The sequence below is a fragment of the Phyllobates terribilis genome, unplaced genomic scaffold (genome assembly GCF_046119375.1).
Source record: "Phyllobates terribilis strain yellow unplaced genomic scaffold, ASM4611937v1 Scaffold_4__5_contigs__length_816908805, whole genome shotgun sequence".
Taxonomy (NCBI): Eukaryota; Metazoa; Chordata; class Amphibia; order Anura; family Dendrobatidae; genus Phyllobates; species Phyllobates terribilis.
In genome coordinates this window covers 267,610,982-267,633,254 of record NW_027362764.1, presented here as the reverse complement: position 1 = coordinate 267,633,254, position 22,273 = coordinate 267,610,982, and positions in this window count along the sequence as shown.

Here is a 22,273-nt window from a genome sequence, read left to right as displayed (position 1 = left end):
ACCCACTAGACAAGTTCTGCCCGGGAGTATGCATATACAGTAGCATACCGGAAAGCTGTTCCCGGGGCAGAGAACGGCGAATACATGCAGCGCACAGTACGTGCGCTGTGAGGATTCAAAAGTTATCAGTCACACAGAATGACTGCAGACTTTTCATTTTAGACCGGACAAGCCCTTTAATGCAAATAAGGCTTACGTGCTATAAGAGTGCCAAAGCATTTCCCAAGACTCTGCTTCCCAGATATATTCCCCATCTTGCTCTGCTGTGTAGCAAAGTCAATGAAGCAGAGGAAGGTGGGTCTGAGTAGGGAATAGAAACAGGAAGGCATAGGCTTGGGGATTGCTTTGACAGTCCTAGAGCATTGAAGCCTCATTTGCATATGAACTAAAACAGCGATTTTTTTTTTTTTTTTTTTTAGTTAGAGAGTAAGAGATTACATGAGTAAAGCATTTAATTACACTATATTGTTTCTTTCTGGAAAATAAACAGATACCCTTTAAACTTTAAAGCAATTCCAACAACAGCCGTATTACTCTGTTTATCCCAGCCCTAACCCATCTTATTCAAGGTCTTTCCTCCTTCATTTAAAGGGAATCTGTCAGCAGGTTTTTGCTACCTCATCTGAGAGCAGCATGATGTAGGAAAAGAGACCCTGATTTCAATGATGTATCACTTTGTTTACTGGGTTCAGCAGTTGTGACACAATCAGAGCATTTAGATGTAGTATATAGCAGAGCTCAGAAAGCTGACCCCACCCACTCCAGGCTCCTCATGAACATAGCTTATTGACAGTAAGCTGATTATGAGACAAGGTGTCATGGTCAGTCTAGAATGAGTACGAGCTGTAGTTCGGGCAGTGATAATCTTCTGGCGATAAAACTTTCATTGTAAGTAAACAATAGCACAAAAAAAATGACACATCACTGAAATCTGTGTTTCAGCCCCTATTTCCTACTGTCTTCAGATTACATAGCAAATACTTGCTGACAGATTCCCTTTAAACATGTGACAATGATATCTATCTTTCAGAAGAAATTTTTCAATCTTCCAATTCCCATTTGCCTCAAAATGCTGTGATCAGCATGTCCACCATTAATTGACCTCCCATCTTTCATCCAACTCTCTTTTCAACAATATAATGTGCAATTAAACTTCTAATCTCATCATTGTACAGAAATGGCATTAGCTAAACTCACTTATGAAATGTTAACTGCCAATGTCTCATGACATTATTTTGTGTTTCTCCTTCTATACCTGCCAGCTTCCAACATCCCTGTAGAGCACTCCCCCCTGTTACAAACTCTTTCATCCTTTGACATCACAAACTTGGCCCTTCTCTGGATGCACTTGGACTTCACAAACTAAACTTTTAGACCCAATTTATCGGGTTTCACTAAAATTCGGGCTCAAGTCTGCTTATATTTTTGCACAATATTTTGGCTTTTGACATTTTCATAAGAGTCATAGCTGGCTTTTCAAAAAGGGAGCATGGCAAAAAAATGTATCATAATATTTGCAAGTGGTGTGTAGCAGCTTAATGATGCGCCCATTTCATAAAAAGCTACATGCCTTTCAATGAACTTTGTGCATCTTATTTCAGCGCACTCTTCCTCAGGAAGTCCATGTTAATGTTTAGGTTCGGCGCAGGAAACACAGGTTATGATCGGCGATAATAGCGTTACCGCGTTTAGAGCACTGTGGCATCATGCTGACAGGTGTCCGCATGATCCCAAAACTGTGACAATGACCCGCGGTATAAAGATTAACAGTTAACTGATCTCTGAAGAAGTTGTTTGATTGTCCGACCGGTCACTTAGCTGGGAGACTGAGGAGAGGTTCCTGGAGATGTCACAGAAGCGCAGTTTCAGTCTGTCAGATGGACCTTCACGTCACACAGATAGCTTGGGCTGCATCCAACCGTAGTCCCCCCTCCCCCAAAGTGATTCTTTCTCTCTGGCAGGAGTCACAGGCATTGTTTCACCTTTACTCAAAGTTCTGTTCCACTTCCAGCACTCTGCACACACAGAGCTTTTTGGATGCAGCACCACAATCTGCCTCCTTTCCTCACTACCTGCTTTCACTGACTAAAACACCATCAAGTTCACCATAGAGTCCCTTTCAGAGGCAACAGAGACCTCTTGTGGCCGGAGGCTGATACCGCAGCAATGTCCACACATCTCCCTCTCACATGCCACCTCACTAGAGGTTGTCATCCTCGATACACCATCCCAGATGAAGTCATCCTGCGTATAATGTTGAGGGAGTATGCCTGCGGCAGTCCGAGTCCCCTGGTGCATTAATGCTGGGGGCAGCCACAGGTTGAGCTGGGGCAGTAATTTCTTCCTGCATGTTTTCTGTGGGGGGAACCACAGATCATGAAACAGTCTCTCTGGGGGGCATTATCACAACAGAAGGGGCTCCCATCTGCAAGGGAACGGGTACAGCCTACCAATCAGCATCTATGGGCGGGTGCACTTCCCTCGGCTCAGGATCAGGAGTCACATTCGCGATAGTCGGTTCTCTAAACTGACACCGTCACAACATGTTGCGAGGGAGATTTCTCGTAGGTCCCCCCGTCCCCACCGGTTCCACCTCATACACAGGGATATTGGCACCTACTCTCCTTTATATCACATACAGCACCGCCTCCCACCGATTACCTAACTTTCCAGACCATTTTTTCACTTGGACCAGCACTATTTCCACTAGGGCAAACACTTCCTGCGGCACCGGTCTCGGATCATGATGGGTCACCTGTCTCAATTGTTCACCCACCACCCTGTGTACCGTTCTCAGGCGCCGCCGATGCTCCTGGGCCCTTGAGGTGGTGGACCAAGGAGGGTCCGCCATGAGATCAGGCATGTGAAGATCTTCAATCTCCCTGCCTGCCCTCCCGAACATCAGCATGTGGGGCGAGTACCTTGTCGTGTTGTGGACTCGATTGTTATAGACCCACATCAGTTCCGGTAAGTACTCAGGCCAGCGTGCTTTTTGATCACCCCCCAGGGTCTGCAGTATTTGCAGGAGGGCGCGGTTGAAACGTTCACATGCTCCGTTGCCTTGCGTATGATAGGGCGTCGTCCTAGACTGTTCAATACTATAAAGGCGATAAAGTTCCTTCAAGCAGCGCGAGTATTTTGTCTAAGGTGTCCCTTTCAGACTCGGGCCGTACCATTACTGTCTGCCTGGCGTCACTCTCTAGTGCATTCAATGCTATCTCTGCTCGCAACTCCGGGATCAAATTTCACATTTTAATCACACTCCGCACCCTTTCTATCCAATCTTGCAGCAACATGTTTTTACCATCATATATTGGTAAATGCTGTAATAGTGCCCCAGCCAGAAGGTATCCGGCTGAAGCTGAGGCAGGGAGAGGTGGGTTCAGTACCTGGGCCACTGCTGATAAGGGGTTGTCTCTCTCTAAGTCCCCGTTCAAGGCAATTGCTGTATCCTGCCGACTGCGCCAAGCTGTAGACCGTGTACCAGGGAGGTCTCTCTCAGAATACAGCGGGCCGAGGACAAAGGATACTAGCAGACAATTTGTTAGGGAGCAACTTTTTACTAACAACAAAAACTGGGTTGTCCCGGCAATGCAAGAAAAGAACACAAATAAACTTCACACATACCCAGCTCTGACAGCTTGGACCCCTGCGCTGCACAACTGACAGGACCAGCATGTACTACAAGATGAACTATAATTTGCCTAAACAGTGGTTCCACCTGATGCGGTAACCGAGTGTTACCCAGAACAAGGATGTAATTAGATGGGTGCAAGAAGCGGCCCATGCAGTGGTGCAGCGCAAAAATTCACAAACTTAACAATGCTCTAGGATTACAATACTGTTATTCTAGTTATACACACATTCACCAACTGAGGGGAGTATCTAGCTAAGGTTCACCCAGCCCTGCTAGCCAACAATGTATCTAACTGATAATCTGTATTTGGCGCCAAACTCTTTTTGCAGATTGCGTGCACGCATCCAACCCGGATCCCTGTGCTGACCTTATTTGCTGGCAATACACTGAGCATCAGTGTATTGCCGGCAAATGAACAAAACGGTCACATTTTACAATGTGCCCATTCTGTTCATGGGATCATAGTGGGACCCCCGTTATTTGGACAGCGTCGGAAAGGTAAAGATGAGGTTGGTTTATTATTTTACCTTTATTAAAGGGGACATTGGCTTCAACTGGAATGGGCGTTACGGTAAGTATGGTTTAATTTAGAATATTAAAGCTGTCTGTCTTTATTTCAAATAAAGTATTTTATTCATGGTGTGGGTGTCTTTATTTTATATTTCACTTCCACTTTGGGGTTAGTAATGGGGGCGTCTTAAAGACGCCTCTCCATTACTAATCTGGGCTCGATGTCAGCTGGCATTATAAGCTGACATCAACCCCAACCCTATAACTCCACTGCCACTGCTACAGGGCAATGGGCAGAGCGAGGCTAAGACCCAGAATTGGCGCATCCTATGAATGCGCCATTTCTGGGGTGGCTGAGGTCCGCTATTTCTAGCCTTTAAGGGGGCCAATATTCATGGCCCCTTCCTAGGCTATTAATATCAGCCCTCAGCTGTCTGCATAGCCTTTGCTAGCTGTTAAAATAGGGGGACCACGCATCATTTTTTTGGGGGGGTCCCCCATTTTAATAGCCAATAATGGCTAAGTATACAGCTGGCGGTTGTTATTAGTAGCCTGGGAAGCTCAATGGATTATACCCCCTTCCCAGGCTAAAAACATCTGCCCCAGCTGTCTGCTTTCCCTCTGCTGGGTAATAAAATTACAGGGGAACCCACGCTATTTTTTTCCAGAAATGTACTCATTTATTAATAAGTGACATGATCAATAAGGTACACACGCAAAGCACGGATTACAGTGGGTACAGAAAGTATTCAAACCCCTTTAAATTTTTCACTCTTTGTTTCATTTCAGCCATTGGTAAATTCTAAAAAGTTCATTTTTTTCTCTCATTAACCCCTTAAGCCCCGCGGGTGGTTTGCACGTTAATGACCGGGCCAATTTTTACAATTCTGACCACTGTCACTTTATGAGGTAATTACTCTCGAACGCTTCAACGGATCCCCCTGATTCTGAGATTGTTTTTTCGTGACATATTGTACTTCATGATTGTGGAAAAATTTCTTCGATATCACTTGCGTTTATTTGTGAAAAAAACGGAAATTTGGCGAAAATTTTGAAAATTTTGCAATTTTCAAAATTTGAATTTTTAAGCCCTGAAATCAGAGCGATATGTCACACAAAAGAGTTAATAAATAACATTTCCCACATGTCTACTTTACATCAGCACAATTTTGGAACCAAAATTTTTTTTTGTTAGGGAGCTATAAGGGTTAAAAGTTGACCAGCGATTTCTCATTTTTCCAACAAAATTTACAAAAACATTTTTTTAGGGACCACATCACATTTGAAGTCACTTTGAGAGGTCTTTATGACAGAAAATACCCAAAAGTGACACCATTCTAAAAACTGCACCCCTCAAGGTGCTCAAAACCACATTCAAGAACTTTATTAACCCTTCAGGTGCTTCACAGGAATTTTTTGAATGTGGAAGAAAAAAATGAACATTTAACTTTTTTCACAAAAATGTTAATTTAGACCCAATTTTTTTTATTTTCACAGGGGTAACAAGAAAAAATGGACCCCAAAATTTGTTGTGCAATTTCCCCTGGGCACGCAGATACCCAATATTTGGGGAAAAAATACTGTTTGGGCGCACGGCAGGGCTCGGAAGGGAAGGAGCGCTATTTGACTTTTTGATTGTAAAATTTGCTTGAATAATTAGCGGACGCCATGTTGTGTTTGGAGAGCCCATGTGTGCCCAAACTTTGGAGCTCCCCCACAAGTGACCCCATTTTGGAAACTAGACCCCCCAAGGCACCTTTCTAGATGCATAGTGAGCACTTGGAACCCCCAGGTGCTTCACAAATTGATTCGTAACAATGAAAAAGTGAAAAAAAAAAACACTGTTTCATTTTTATGAATCAATTTGTGAAGCACCTGAGTGTTCCAAGTGCTCACAATGCATCTAGATAGGTGCCTTGGGGGGTCTAGTTTCCAAAATGGGGTCACTTGTGGGGGAGCTCCAATGTTTGGGCACACAGCGGCTCTCCAAACGCAACATGGTGTCGCTAACAATTTGAGCCGATTTTCCGTTAAATTTGTTAGAGGACACCATGTTGCATTTAGAGAGTCCCTGTGTGCCCAAACATTGGAGCCCCCCACAAGTGACCCCATTTTGGAAACTAGACCCCCCAAGGCACCTATCTAGATTCATAGTGAGCACTTGGAACCCCAGGTGCTTCACAAATTGATTCATAAAAATGAAAAAGTGTTTTTTTTTTCACTTTTTCATTTTTACGAATCAATTTGTGAAGCACCTGGGGGTTCTAAGTGCTCACTATGCATCTAGATAGGTGCCTTGGGGGGTCTAGTTTCCAAAATGGGGTCACTTGTGGGGGAGCTCCAATGTTTGGACACACAGGGGCTCTCCAAACGCAACATGGCGTCCGCTAACAATTTGAGCCGATTTTCCATTCAATTTGTTAGCGGACACCATGTCGCGTTTGGAGAGCCCGTGATGTGCCTAAACAGTGGAGCTCCCCCACAAGTGTCCCCATTTTGGAAACTATACCCCTCAAAGATTTTATTAAGGTGTATAGTGAACATTTTGAACCCAGAGGTACGGCACATTATTTGTTTACATTAGGTCATCATATTGAATAAGTTTTCATTATTCTTGAGCGCAAGTGCTCGCTACTTGAGTTTGCATCGGGTACTCAGGTATGCACCATGTACAGCGTGTGCTCGAGTGACATGCTCGAGTCCCTGCTCCGCATGTTTCACGGTTATTAGACACCCAAAAAAAAACATGCGGGGATCGCTCGTGCATGGCAGGCAATCCCCGTAAAGTTTTTTGGCCGCGAAGCATATGGGGCAGAGACTCGAGCATGTCACTCACATACCCACGATACTAAATGCATACCAGAGCACCCGATGCAAACTCAAGTAGCGAGCACTTGCTCTCAACACTAGTCGCCATATCGTCATCTTTTTTTCTTACTTTTGAAAAAAATCCCAACCCCAGCCCTAACCCTAGCACAACCCTAGCCCCAGCACAACCCTAGCCCCAGCACAACCCTAGCCCCAGCACAACCCTAGCCCCAGCACAACCCTAGCCCCAGCACAACCCTAGCCCCAAACCCAGCCCTAACCCTAGCCCAATCCTAACTCAAGAGTTTATTTTTGACGCCGTTCCTTGTGCGGTATAAGTGATTAGACGACTTTATTCTTCGGGTCGGTGTGATTACAGCAATGCCAGAATCATATGGGGTTTTTATGACTGACAGCTGTCACACACTAAAAGACGCATTTTTTGTAAAATCTAGTTTTTGCATCGCCATATTTTGAGAGCTATAATTTTTCCAGATTTTGGCAGACAGTCATGTGACGGCTCGTTTTTTGCGGGATGACTTGACGTTGTTATTGGTGCCATTTTCAGGCACGTGACATTTTTTGATCGCTTTCTATTCCGATTTTTGGGAGGCAGAATAAACAAAAACCAACAATTCAGGAATTGTTTTTTTTTTTTTTTTTTTATTCTGTTCCGCGTGTGGTAAAATTGATGAGGCAGCTTTACTCTTCGGGTCAGTACGTTTACAGCGGTACCACATTTGTATCATTTTTCTATGTTTTGGCGCTTATACACAATAAAAGCTATTTTATAGAAAAAAATATTTTTTAGTATCGCTTTATTCTGAGAGCTATAACTTTTTTATTTTTCGGCTGATGGAGCTATATGGCGGCTTATTTTTTGCGGGACGAGATGACGTTTTCAGCGGTATCATTTTTATTTATATGCGTCTTTTTGATCGCGTGTTATTCCACTTTTTGTTTGGCGGTATGGTGATAAAGCATTGTTTTTTGCTTGGTTTTTTTTTTTTACCGTGTTCACTGAAGGGGTTAACTAGTGGGACAGTTTTATAGGTCAGGTTGTTCCGGACGCGGCGATACCAAATATGTGTACTTTTATTGTTTTTTTTTTATTTTTTTTATAATAATATTTATTGATGGGTACATTATATTTTTATTTTTGGTGTATTATTTTTTTTATTTTTTTATAATATTTTTGCACATTTTTTTTTTTTTTTTTTTCCACTTTCACACAGTTTATACACTTTATTACTTTGTCCCACTCTGGGACTTTCACTTTTTTTTTTCTGATCGCCTGCATGGCACAGGAATGGAGCACCATCCCTATGCCATGAAGGCTGTCAGAAGTGCACAGTGTGAAGATTGCTTGGAGATGCACTGCGCATGTCCAAGCAATCTTCCTGCTCTCTGGTGACCCGGATGTTGTCATGACGACATCGGGTCGTCATGGCAACACCCGGGAAGCCTTTGCAGACTGCGCTGGAAGCCGGAAGAGGAGGTGAGTATCGCCGATCACCTCCCCTTGCCCCCGCAATGCCGCGATCGACTTCGATCGACTTCGATCGCAGCATAGCGGGGGTTAATGTGCTGGGAGAGGTGCAGGACCGCTCCCTGCACATAGTACCGGGTGTCAGCTGTGACAATCAGCTGACACCCGGCGGCGATCGCGCCCGCACAGCCTGTGTGCGGGCGCGATCGCGATGACGTACTAATACGGGTCTGGCTCTTAAGTCCCAGGGCACAGACGCGTATTAGTACGTCAGATGTTATTAAGGGGTTAAAGTACACTCTGCACCCTATCTTGACTGAAAAAAACAGAAATGTAGAAATTTTTGCAAATTTATTACAAAAGAAAAACTGAAATATCACATGGTCATAAGTATTCAGACCCTTTGCTCAGACACTCATATTTAAGATTTATTCAGTAGAAGCACCTTTTTTAGCTAGTACAGCCATGAGTCTTCTTGGGAATGATGCAACAAGTTTTTCACACCTGGATTTGGGGATCCTCTGCCATTCTTTCTTGCAGATCCTCTCCAGTTCTGTCAGGTTGGATGGTGAACGTTGGTGGACAGCCATTTTCAGGTCTCTCCAGAGATGCTCAATTGGGTCTAGTTCAGGGCTCTGGCTGGGCCAGTCAAGAATGGTCACAGAGTTGTTCTGAAGCCACTCCTTTGTTATTTTAGCTGTGTGCTTAGGGTCATTGTCTTGTTGGAAGGTGAACCTTCAGCCAAGTCTGAGGTCCAGAGCACTCTGGATGAGGTTTTCATCCAGGATATCTCTGTACTTGGCCGCATTCATGTTTCCTTCAATTGCAACCAGTCGTCCTGTCCCTGCAGCTGAAAAACACCCCCATAGCATGATGCTGCCACCACGATGCTTCACTGTTTGGATTGTATTGGGCAGGTGATGAGCAGTGCCTGGTTTTCTCCCCATATACCGCTTAGAATTATCACCAAAAAGTTCTATCTTCGTCTCATCAGACCAGAGAATCTTATTTCTCATAGTCTGGGAGTCCTTCATGTGTTTTTGAGCAAACTCTATGTGGGTTTTCATATGTCTTGCACTGATGAGAGGCTTCCGTCGGGCCACTCTGCCATAAAGGCCCGACTGGTGGAGGGCTGCATTGATAGTTGACTTTGTGGAACTTTCTCCCATCTCCTTCCTGCATCTCTGGAGCTCAGCCACAGTGATCTTGGGGTTCTTCTTTACCTCTCTCACCAAGGCTCTTCTTCCACAATTGCTCAGTTTGGCTGGGCGGCCAGGTCTTGGAAGACTTCTGGTGGTCCCAAACTTCTTCGATTTAAGGATTACGGAGGCCACTGTGCTCTTAGGAACCTTGAGTAATGCAGAAATTCTTTTATAACCTTGGCCAGATCTGTTCCTTGCCACAATTCTGTCTCTGAGCTCCTTGAGGAGCAATTCCTTTGAGCTCATGATTCTCATTTGGTCTGACATGCACTGTGAGCTGTGAGGTCTGATATAGACAGGTTTGTGCATTTCCAAATCAAGTCCTATCTGTTTAATTAATCTCAGCTGGACTCCAATGAAAGAGTAGAACTATCTCAAGGAGGATCAGAAGGAAATGGACAGCATGTGACTTAAATATGAGTGTCTGAGCATAGGGTCTGAATACATATGACCATGTGATATTTCAGTTTTTCTTTTTTAATAAATTTGCAAAAATTTCTTCATTTCTGTTTTTTTTTCAGTCAAGATGGAGTGCAGAGTGTACTTTAATGAGAAAAAAATGAACTTTTTAGAATTTACCAAATGGCTGCAATGAAACAAAGAGTGAAAAATTTAAAAGGTCTGAATACTTTCCGTACCCACTGTATACACAGTATATCACATATTTATATCTATATGTATATCTATCCATATGTATCTATTATCTATATATCTAGCTATACATATATCTATCTATCAATCTAATATCTATTTATCTATCTATCATATATCTATTTATTATCTGTTGACCTACAGTATCTTATTATCTATCTAAGATAGATAATTGATAGATATATGGATATATATAGATATATGGATATATTGATAAATATATAATAGATATATGTATAGATAGATAAATAAATATATTAATAGATGTATGGATAGATAGCTAGATAGATAATAGATATATGGATAGATATTAGTGATGAGCAAATGTGCTCGGTACATGCCCGAGCATCACTGTGCTCGATGAGCTCAGCGCTCGGCGAGTATTTCCGGGTTGCTCGGGCGGGAACTCGGGTCCCTCCCTGCATGTTTGGCACTCTTTAGAGAGCCAATGAACATGGAGGGATTGCCTGTCATGCACTGTAATGCCGTAGCCATGTTGGTTGTGGGCATTACAGTGATTGGCTGGCCGCACAGCATCATCAGGTGTATATAAGACCAGGCACCGCCATGCTCGTCACAGTCTACTTCGGAACCAGGCAGAGTAGGGAGAGCCGCTGATGCATCAGGGAGAGATTTGCTTCTTCATAGTTAGTATAGGTATTCCACAACATATATATATATATATATATATATATATTTCCAACTGAACTAACAGTCCTTCTGAGGACTAATCCAGCTGCATATATTCAGTGGTGATAGCAGGAATTAGGCAGGCAGTGTATGTGGCAGACTGCAGTGCATATAGTGGAAGAGGGTCCATTGAATGTTCCTGTTGCTGCTGTTCTTACAGATATTTGTAGACATAGCCCCAGATATCAGGGGCCAGGGAAATTTTTTTTTATCTTAATCCTGGTTATTTGCTTAAAAAGCAATCCAGAGTGCACCATTTTCTGCTCCATTTGCTTGTTCTCACTGCAGAATAAAGCCAGATCTGTTCCATATTTCAGCGATAAAAATCCAGAAATTTAAATTGAACGTGGAAAATATTGGCCTCCTTTTCCATTCTATTGTAGTGTGTCGGTCAAGCTATTCACACTAGGTGTCTGTGAAGTATATTATTAGTAAATTACAGACCTGCTATTTAAAACCGTGGTTCTCTGTCAGACATAACACCTATATGAGTGTTCCAAAATCAGACATTTCTTCCATTTTCATTCCGTTACAGTGTGTCGATCGAGGTATTCACACTAGGTGTCTGTGAAGGATAGTATTAGCAAATTACAGGCCTGCTATTTAAAACCGTGGTTCTCTGTCAGACATAACACCTATAAGAGTGTTCCAAAATCAGACATGCCTTCCATTTTTATTCCGTTGCGCTGTGTTGATCAAGCTATTCACACTAGGTGTCTGTGAAGGATAGTATTACAGGCCTGTTATTTAAAACCGTGGTTCTCTGTCAGACATAACACTTATATTTTTGCAGGAGGCCCTCCGATCTCTACGTCTTTCAAGGGGCATTGGAGTTCCTCCAAATTTTTGGAAGCTGTTGCTTCACTGCATAGGCAAACAGTATTGGAGACACACTTCCTAATAATGGGAGCATTTTTTTTTTAATATATAATTTTTATTAACTTTTTCAAAAACAAACAAAACATACCAGATTAAGGTGATAATTAGAGCTGAGCGAGCATGCTCGACACTGCTCGGTACTCGCCTGAGCATCTCACTACTCGGGATGTTCGGTGAGCACCGAGCATTTTCGGGTTACTCGGGCGGGAGCTCGGGTCTCCACCCTGCATGTTTGGCGCTCTTTACAGAGCCAATGAACATGCAGGGATTGCCAGCCAGTCACTGTAATGCCGCAGCCATGTTGGTTGTAGGCATTACAGTGATTGGCTGGCCGCACAGCGTCACCTTGAGTATTTAAAACCGGGCGCCGCCATCTTGGACACAGTCGCTCCGGATCAGACAGTGTAGGGAGAGTGCTGCTGAGCTAGGGAGAGATTTATACTGCAAAATAGGTAGTGTAGGGTCTCTAAAGCCTGCAAAATAAAACAAACAGTCCTTCTGAGGACTAATATCCATCCCAGATATCAGGCAGGCACAGACCCTGTAACTATCGCGGCTCTCTCCAGCAGCCGCCGACATCAGCGCTGTAATGCAGTGTATTGCCGCGCAGAGACCGGCTCTCTGCACAGCAATACCAGTGTCAGCCGACCTCTGCGTCCCCGAGCAGCAGCGTATGATGTCACTGCCATGCACAGATGTCAGCTGCTGGCCTCTGATAGGCCGGTGGCTGACACTGGTATTGCTGTGCAGAGAGCCGGTCTCTGCGCGGCAATATTCTGCATTACAGCGCTGATGTCTGCGTCTGCTTGAGAGAGCCGCGATTGTTGCGGGGTCTGTGCCTGCGGGCCACAGGTGCAGAAAGGACGCCGAGGGAATGGAGGACAGGTGAAATTTTTTATTCTTTTTCCTCTGTCATGTGAAATACAGCACAGGAGACCTGTGCTCAGTATAGGGGGGGGGCACTGTGCGCAGTATGCGGGGGACGGGGACCCTGAGAGCTGTATGGGGGGGGGACGGGGACCCTGAGCACTGTATGGGCGGGACGGGGACCCTGAGCGCTGTATGGGGGGACGGGGACCCTGAGTGCAGTATGGGGGAGGACGGGGACCCTGAGCGCAGTATGGGGGGACGGGAACCCTGAGCACAGCATGGGGGGGACGGGGACCCTGTGCGCAGTATGGGGGTGGTTCCCTGTGCGCAGTATTGAGGGGGGACCTGGATGGGGGACATGTCTGCAACATGGAGACCTGGATGGGGGACATGTCTGCAACATAAGGACCAGGATGGGGGACCATGTCTGCAATATGGGGGACCATGTCTGCAATATGGGGGACCTGGATGGGGGACCATGTCTGCAATATAGGGGACCTGGACGGGAGACCGTGTCTTCAATATGTGGGACCTGGAGGGGAGACCATGTCTGCAATATGGGGGACCTGGAGGGGAGACCATGTCTGCAATATGGGGGACCTGGAGGGGAGACCATGTCTGCAATATGGGGGATCTGGAGGGGAGACCATGTCTACAAGATGAGGACCAGTTCAAAAGGTGTATAGAAAATAAAATGGTATCACTAAAATTGTCACTTTGTCATGCAAATAATGCGGCCCCCCAAATTAAATGTTTTTCCGTGTGCGGCCCATAAGCCCAGCTGAGTTTGAGACCCCTGGGTTATACTAACAAACACTGCATTACAGTCCTGTGTACTGCTGCTGCTCAAATTTCTAGACTTAGCCCCAGGTCTCAGGGGCCAGGAAAAATCCTTTTTTTTTCATCTAAATCCTTTTTTTTTTATTCTTCCTCAGTCAGACTGTACAAATACCCGTCTTATTAACCTTTTGGTATTTTTTTCCCCTCCAAAAAAAAATTGAGTGTGTCTGTGAGTATTCAGACACAAATATATCTGTTTAAAAGAGTCTGGTTTCGGCCAGATAACTAGAACTGTGGTTTTGCAGTTTCACGGTTCAAATCTCTGTATTATCCACTTTTTTGCCTTTTTTCCATAAAAAACAGTTTGAGTGTCTCGCTGACTGTTCAGACACAAATATATCTATTTAAAAAAGTCTGGTATATGCCAGGAAATTAGAACTGTGGTTTTCCTCTTCCACGGTTCAAATCTGGGTGTTATCCACCTTTTTGCCTTTTTTCCATAAAAAAATCAGTTTGAGTGTCTCGGTGACTGTTCAGACACAAATATATCTGTTTAAAAGATTCTGGTGTAGGCCAGAGAACTAGAACTGTGGTTTTCCTCTTCCACGGTTCTAATCTCCTTTTTATTACCCTTTTGCCATTGATAGTGCGAGTGTAAGCTACAGTACAGACCAAAAGTTTGGACATACCTTCTCATTTAAAGATTTTTCTGTATTTTCATGACTATGAAAATTGTAAATTCACACTGAAGGCATCAAAACTATGACTTAACACATGTGAAATTATATTATTTAACAAAAAAGTATGAAACAGCTGAAAATATGTCTTATATTCTAGGTTCTTCAAAGTAGCCACCTTTTGCTTTGATGACTGCTTTGCACACTCTTGGCATTCTCTTGATGAGCTTCAAGAGGTAGACACCGGAAATGGTCTTCCAACAATCTTGAAGGAGTTCCCAGAGATGCTTAGCACTTGTTGGCCCTTTTGCCTTTGACGCGCCCCCTGGGCCTGCGTTGTGAGGGGGATACCCGGAACCGGATCGCTGGGGGTTGTAGTCTTCCGTGGCGGTGACCCGGTCCGTGCCCAGGGTGGTCAATTCAGTGGCAGTCTTAGTGTAATAACAAATGTCCGACTACGCCACCCGTGGATTGCGGTCAGTGGGGACCGCCGCTGCACTGCAGACCGCTGAGGCTGATGCGCAGCCGAGTATGGGATAACTCCCCACGGGAGAAGTATTGCCTCAGGGCAGCTAGTGTGGATGATGGGAGTGATGGTGTGAGCGTCCCAGTACTAATGGTGCTGGTGCGGCGATGAAACACAGAGACGTGCGGTTGCAGTTTCCAATGCTTTACTCACAGTTCTTTACTGGTCCTAGTCACCTCGGTACCGGCGGTGACTGCCCAAGCCGTGCTGCGTCCACCAGGCAAGGGGCTCGACCAACTCCCAGGCAATTCCAGAGCGTGGCACAGGGCTCCCTTCTCTTCCTTTCTCTGGCTGTCCCCACCAGTGACCCACCTTTGTCCAGCTTCCTCGGGCCTTCTCTTGGCGAAACCTATCTCCGGTTTCCCTGACCCTATGTGGTATGCTTTCCTGGTGGATATAGTGAGGGGTCGCAACAAGATGTGGTCACAATCTCCGGTCTTTGGCTGAGGAATCTGTTGCCTCCACCAATTTGGGTTCTGGTACCCTGCTCTGCCAGCCCTTCCCCCCCACTCTCCTGGGTCTTTGGGGTTCCCTCTGTCCTCGTGTCTCTGGGCCTTTGTCTGTGTTCCTGTTCCTTTCTTACTTTCCTTTCTGTTCCTTTCTGTTCCTGTCCTTCTCCTCTGGCTCTGGCCTCCACTCTAGGCCTGCCTCGTGGAGCTGGGCCCAGACTGAGCCACAGCTCCCTGTCAGCCCTCTTTGGCTGAACTCCTCTCTGAACAGACCCCTGTTCTAAGATGGTGCCCACCTTATATACCTCCCTCTATGTGTGAGCCCAGGTGACTAGCAACCAATGGGCTCCTACCTATGCCCAGAGACCCACCCCTATCTGCTCCTACACCACTGGGTGTACTTTCCCCTCCCCACTCCAGCCAGGACAGATGCTGTCGTGCCTGCACTTCTGTGGGAGCATCGTTGAGCTGTCCCTCGGAAATGGGGTGTGTGTGGTGCATGCAGCTAAACGAGTCCTGGTCCACACTCCATCCTTACCCGGGAGTGGAATATCACACTTCTGGGTCGAGGTGCAATACCCCTGTAGCCGCCGAGCCCTCGGGGTGCTACACTTTCACTCTGCGGTCCAGCTCACCCCAAACCATCTCGATTGGGTTAAGGTCTGGTGATTGTGGAGGCCAGGTCATCTGGTGTAGCACCCCATCACTCTCCTTCTTGGTCAAATAGCCCTTACACAGCCTGGAGGTGTGTTTGGGGTCATTGTCCTGTTGAAAAATGAATGATGGTCCAACTAAACGCAAACCGGATGGAATAGCGTGCCGCTGCAAGATGCTGTGGTAGCCATGCTGGTTCAGTATGCCTTCAATTTTGAATAAATCCCCAACAGTGTCACCAGCAAAGTACCCCCACACCATCACACCTCCTCCTCCAAGCTTCACGGTGGGAACCAGGCATGTAGAGTCGATCCGTTCACCTTTTCTGCGTCACACAAAGAAACAGTGGTTGGAACCAAAGATCTCAAATTTGGACTCATCAGACCAAAGCACAGATTTCCACTGGTCTAATGTCCATTCCTTGTGTTCTTTAGCCCAAACAAGTCTCTTCTGCTTGTTGCCTGTCCTTAGCAGTGGTTTCCTAGCAGCTATTTTACCATGAAGGCCTGCTGCACAAAGTCTCCTCTTAACAGTTGTTGTAGAGATATGTCTGCTGCTAGAACTCTGTGTGGCATTGACCTGGTCTCTAATCTGAGCTGTTGTTAACCTGCGATTTCTGAGGCTGGTGACTCGGATAAACTTATCCTCAGAAGCAGAGGTGACTCTTGGTCTTCCTTTCCTGGGGCGGTCCTCATGTGAGCCAGTTTCTTTGTAGCACTTGATGGTTTTTGCAAGTGCACTTGGGGACACATTCAAAGTTTGCCCAATTTTTCGGACTGACTGACCTTCATTTCTTAAAGTAATGATAGCCACTAGTTTTTCTTTACTTAGCTGCTTTTTTCTTGCCATAATACAAATTCTAACAGTCTATTCAATAGGACTATCAGCTGTGTATCCACCTGACTTCTGCACAACACAACTGATGGTCCCAAACCCATAAGGCAAGAAATCCCACTTATTAAACCTGACAGGGCACACCAGTGAAGTGAAAACCATTTCCGGTGACTACTTTGAAGAACCTGGAATATAAGACATATTTTCAGTTGTTTCACACTTTTTTGTTAAGTATATAATTCCACATGTGTTAATTCATACTTTTGATGCCTTCAGTGTGAATGTACAATTTTCAAAGTCATGAAAATACAGAAAAATCTTTAAATGAGAAGGTCTGTCCAAACTTTTGGTCTGTACTGTACTTTACTTCATTTACAATGGGCAAGGCGCGTGGCAAGGGATGTGGAACTGGAAGTTCTGGTGATAGTACGTGCAGAGGACGGGGCCGTGACCAAGGTGAAAATGTGCCACAACCAACAGCCACATCTTCTCGCCTCCAGTTCTTGACCGAATTACTAGGAAAGCACACAACAGCACCACTATTGCCAACTGATCAGTGTGAACAGGTTATTAATTGGATAGCAGATAATACTTCCAGTCACCTGGGCACCACCACCGTGAGTCTCGACCACATACTCCTCACCCTGATGCTCCTTCCTCCCACCATGCCGAATGTCGTCAGACAGAAACTGATCCCACAGTTGGACACTCTGAAGAGCTGTTCACTGGTCCATTTGCATATTTGGGCCCCTCATCTGCTCCGCTTGAAGTGGTGGAAGAGGAGATCCCATGTAGCGATGGCCAAATATTTGAACAGCCACGGCCACAGGAAGGCGACGCTGGCAATTTGTCACAAGAAGTGGACGATGACGAGACACAATTGCCACGAAGTGAGGAGGAGGACCGTGGTGCGGAATTGGAAGAGGAGGAGGTGTTGGATGATCTAGTAACTGACCCAATGTGGCAGGAGGACACGCAGAGCAAGGCCAGCCGCACACAGGGGGAGGGAGGCAGAGTACCCCAACAGGCAGGAGGAAGCAGTGTGGTGGCCGCAGACAGAAGGCCGGCAACCATTCCCCGTAACACCAACACGAGGGATGTTGCCAGTACAACCGGTAGGTCTTCCAGAGTCTGGAATTTTTTGAAAGACTCTGCTGATAACCCCAAAAAGGCCATTTGTGCCACCTGCCAGGCCAGCATCAGCAGGGGTGACAAAACTACCAGCCTGACCACCACCAGCATGATCAAGCACATGTCAGCAAAGCACCCGACTTTGTGGGGCGAACCCCAGGGTCCACGACCAGTGTCAGCGGGTGTCACCACTGCTTCTTCCGCTGTTGTGCATGTAAGAGAACCCCCTGTTGTGCGTGCAAGGCAATCCCCTGTCCATACTGCATGCAAAGATGCCCCCTCATCTCAGTCTTCACTTGTTATGGCAGTTTCTCCAGAAACGGCATCAACGTCCACGTCCACATCACACCGCAGCGTTCAATTGTCCATATCCCAGACCTTTGAATGAAAGTGCAAATTCGCAGCCAACGCCCCACAGGCCAGAGTCCTAAATTCGCACATTTCACGACTGCTTGCGTTGGAAATGCTGCCTTTTAGGCTGGTGGAGACAGAATCCTTCCGCAACCTTATGGCGGTGGCCATCCCTCGGTACTCGGTCGCCAGCCGACACTATTTTGCCCGGTGTGCCATCCCCGCACTACACAAGCACGTGTCCCAAAACATCTGCCGTGCCCTCAACAACGCAGTTACTGGGAGAGTCCACCTGACAACAGACACGTGGACAAGTGCTGGTGGCCAGGGACGGTACATCTCTCTGACGGCACACTGGGTAAACATAGTGGAAGCCGGGACACAGTCGGACCTTGGGACGGAACACATCCTCCCCACACCGAGGATTGCGGGCCCTATGTCAGTCAGAGTTGCTCCCACAGTGTACAGCTCCTGCACATCATCCTCCTCCTCCTCCTCATGTTCAGCCTCCATCTCAGATATCACCACATCAGTTACAAGCTGGAAGCACTGCAGTACTGCCTCAGCAAAGCGGCAACAGGCTGTGCTGAAACTCATAAGCTTAGGTGATAAACCTCACACTGCTTGTGAGTTGTGGACAGCTGTGAAAGAGCAGACAGATCTGTGGCTGAGACCGCTGAACCTACATCCATGCATGGTCATGTGTGACAATGGCCGTAACCTGGTGGCGGCTCTGAGGCGAGATCACACACGTACCATGCCTGACTCATGTGCTTAACCTCGTGGTTCAGCGGTTTCTTAAATCGTACCCCGAGTTGCCAGATCTGCTCGTCAAAGTACGCCGCCTGTCAGCACATTTTCGGAAGCCAGCTACAGCTTACGCCGCCCTTGCTGTGTTGCAGCAGCGTTTGCAGCTTCCGGCACACCGACATGTTGCAACGGATTTGTGAGCAGAAGAGAGCAGTTGTGGAGTACCAGCTGCAACAAGGCCGTCGATATTCAGGTCAGACTCCACACATAAGACCTCAGGAGTGGACCTGGATGTCTGACATATGTACCATTCTGACAAACTTTGAGGAGTCCACCAAGATGGTGAGTGGTGATGACGCCATCATTAGCGTCAGCATCCCACTTGTCTGTCTTTTGCAACGCTCTCTGCAGAGTATTAAAGAGAAGGCATTGCAGCCAGAGTATGATGAGATGGATCAAGAAGCCGTAGTGGGCGATGACACACAGCCCAGCCTCATCTCATCCCAACGTGCATTGGGCTACAATGAGGGAGAGGAGGAGGAGGAAGAACAGGAGCTGGTATCATGCGCTGTAGATGGTAGTGCCTGTACAACTGTCATACTGTCGGTTCAGCGTGGGTGGCCTGAGGACAGGGGGGAGGAGGAGGAGGAGAGCATGATCAGTCGTCATCTTGGTGAGGACACAGAAGTCTTGCCCATTACCAGTCTGGCACGCATGGCTGACTTTATGTTACGCTGCCTTAACCGTGACCCTCGAATTGTCAAAATGTTGGGTGACAGTCATTACTGGTTGGTGACACTTTTAGACCCCCCACTACAAGAAGAACTTTCACTCTCTTATTCCTGAGGTGGAGAGGTCTATAAAAATGGGGCAGTACCAGAAGGCCCTTGCTGCAGAACTGTTAAAAAAATTCCCATCTCAACACGCTAGCAGCAGAGGTCACAGTTCGTTGCCCAACCAAGGTGTACAGGCGAGAGAGACGCAACTCCAATCCTGCAGAGGCAGGGGAACACTGTCAACATTCTGGGACAGTTTTCTGAGACCCGCCTAGCTTACAGGCCCTGAGGCACGGGGTACTCTCACAAGGAGTGGAAAGTTTCAAAAGATGGTGAGGGAGTAGCTTGCCGACCGTACCAGCGTCCTCCGTGATTCCTCTGAGCCTTTTAATTATTGGGTATCCAAGCTGGACACTTAGAATGAACTCGCTCTGTATGCCTTGGGGGTTCTGGCCTGCCCTGCCGCTAGCGTGTTATCGGAGCGTGTTTTTAGTGCCGCTGGGGGAATTATAACTGATAAGCGCACTCGCCTGTCAACTGACAATGCTGACAAGCTGACCGTTATCAAAATGAACAAGAGCTGGATTAGGTCAGACTTCTCATCACCACCAAATGACAGCAGAGTAACATAAAGTCAAATCCACTGTGTTATTTCGGGAGGTGTATTCCCATGCACCGCTTCACACCCACACATGGGTATACGCTTCCTCATTTCTGCTGCTTTTTGCTCTTCTCCTAGGCAAAGACTATGGGAGACCCACTCCCCAAAAATGGGAATAATGTTTTTAATATGCTGTACTGCATGGCTCTGGTAAGGGGCATTAAAATTGTCTTGTTAAGCTACTGTGACCTCCACGTCTCTTCCAAGGGTCATTGATATTGTCTTTTTATTCCACTGTGACCTCCACGTCTCTTCCAAGGGCCATTAAAACCGCCTTGTTAATCTGCTGTGACCTCCATGTCTCTTCCAAGGGGCATTAAAACCGTCTTGTTAAACCACTCTGAACTCCACGTCTCTTCCAAGGGGCATTAAAATCGCCTTGTTAAGCTACTGTGACCTCCACGTCTCTTCCAAGGGTCATTGATATTGTCTTTTTATTCCACTGGGACCTCCACCACTCTTCCAAGGGGCATTGATATTGTCTTTTTATTCCACTGTAACCTCCACCACTCTTCCAAGGGGCATTGATATTGTTTTTTTATTCCACTGGGACATCCACCTATTCTTCCAAGGGGCATTGATATTGTCTTTTTATTCCACTGGGACATCCACGTCTCTTCCAAGGGGAATTAAAACCGTCTTGTTAAACCACTCTGAACTCTACGTCTCTTCCAAGGGGCATTAAAACTGTCTTGTTAAGCTACTGTGACCTCCACGTCTCTTCCAAGGGGCATTAAAACCGTCTTGTTAAACCACTCTGAACTCCACAGCTGTTCCAAGGGGCATTGAAATGTTGTTTTTAATTACCTCTAACCTCCACGACTCTTCCAACGGGCATTGCATTTCCTCCTAATTTTAGTCAGCTTTTGCTTTTCAATGCATAGGCGAACACTAAGGGAGACCCACTCCCCAATAATGGGTAGAAGGTTTTTAGTACGCTGTAATCCACGTCTGTTTCAAGGGGCATTGCAGTTCCTCATAATTTTTGGAAAGCCTTCCATTCACTGCTTAGGCCAACAGTGTACAGGAGACCCAGTTGCTATAAATGGAAAAAACGGTTTAGTTAAGGCCCTCTGACCTCCATGTCACTTCCAAGGGGCATTGGAGTGCCTCGAAATTTTTGGTAGGCATTGCACTCACTGTATGCCCTATAACTGTGTAGCCGAACAGCTCCTTTTGGTACAGAAACATATCCTATAAGACATGTGTGGTTGACTGGCCTGATATTGATGTGAATGGTCCCTGTACCTCCTGCTCTTTCTCCTTTGCCATCACCTCATCCATCATTCATCACCTGAAGCTTTGTTTTAACGGTTGTCATAGAGCTGGGATAGTAGCAGGAAAACATCCAGCATGGATGGCCTCATGATCATGAATAATTTACTCGTTGTGTAGGAGGCTGACCACTGCTGCTGTCTACCTTCTGAACGTTGTGTTGAAGCCAGATTGACCCAGGACCCGCAATCCTCTATGTCTGGAGGACGTGTTGCACCCCAGTGTCCAACTGTTTCCCGGCTTCCACAATATTAACCCAGTGTGAAGGCGTCAGTGAGATGGACCATCCCTGGCCACATTCACTTGTCCACGTGTTTGTGGTTAGGCTGTCGTTCCCACTAAATGCACTGGGGAGGGTACAGGTAATGTTTTGGTATGTGCTTTTGTGTATAAGGTGCACCGGGACAAATAGGGGTGGCTGGGGACCGTTTATGGCCACCCGGCCGCCCCCAGGCGGCTGGGGACCGTGTGTGGGCTCCCGGCCGTGGGGCGGCTGGGGACTGAGTATGGATACCAGGCCGCCGACGCAGCCATGACGTGGTGGCCAGATTCCGCCTCCACATGCCTAAAAGGCCCAATTTCAAGTGCAAGCAAGCAGTATGGTATTGCAGCCTGGGGGTGGGTGGGTGGCAGGCTGCATACTTGCGCTTGCATTGCAAGGAATGGGGGAGGT